At 29.2% G+C, this 583-nt stretch overlaps 1 protein-coding gene across 6 annotated transcripts in view; it reads right to left on the bottom strand.

Moving 5' to 3' along the window:
• The window catches only part of PCYT1B (phosphate cytidylyltransferase 1, choline, beta), an 89,032-nt gene that overhangs the window by 56,186 nt on the left and 32,263 nt on the right, over positions 1 to 583 (bottom strand). The window lies entirely within an intron of this gene.

The following is a 583-nucleotide window of genomic DNA, read 5'->3' as shown; positions in this document are numbered from 1 at the left end:
CCCCACCCATGTATGAATTCGTGCACCAGTCCTCTAGTATTATATAAATGTGATGTTTAGGTAAAATGAAAGTCTGTATACCACACACTGATAAGCATGTTTAAAATAAACATAACTACACATAACACCAAAATGATAATAAATATCTGCTTGAAGATCATGGATACAAATACCAGATAATGAATATGGTACAGTATTGTGAGGAAAATGTGACTGTCTCAACTTTCTGGGATCTTACATTCCAAATTTTTGTAAGTTATTCAGCACTTTGAAGTAAATGAAATGATGAAGGGGGCTATACTTACCTCACATCTCACACCATATATAAAAATTAACTCAAAATGGATCATAGACGTAAATGTAAGAGCTATAACTAAAAACTTCTAAAAAAAAAAAAAGGTAGAAATCTCAGTAAATTTGGCAAAAATTTCTTAAATAGGACCCCAAACATATATACACTATAAAGCCCAAATAAATAAATAAATAAATAAATTGGACCTTGTTTAAAACTTATGCTCTTTAAATGATATTTTTACAAAAATGAAAAGGCAAGTCATAGACAGAAAATATTTGCAAAACAAAA

The sequence above is a fragment of the Myotis davidii genome, unplaced genomic scaffold (genome assembly GCF_000327345.1).
Source record: "Myotis davidii unplaced genomic scaffold, ASM32734v1 scaffold1124, whole genome shotgun sequence".
Taxonomy (NCBI): Eukaryota; Metazoa; Chordata; class Mammalia; order Chiroptera; family Vespertilionidae; genus Myotis; species Myotis davidii.
The sequence above is the reverse complement of the archived record's forward strand: the minus strand, read 5'-3'. Positions and strand labels throughout refer to the sequence as shown.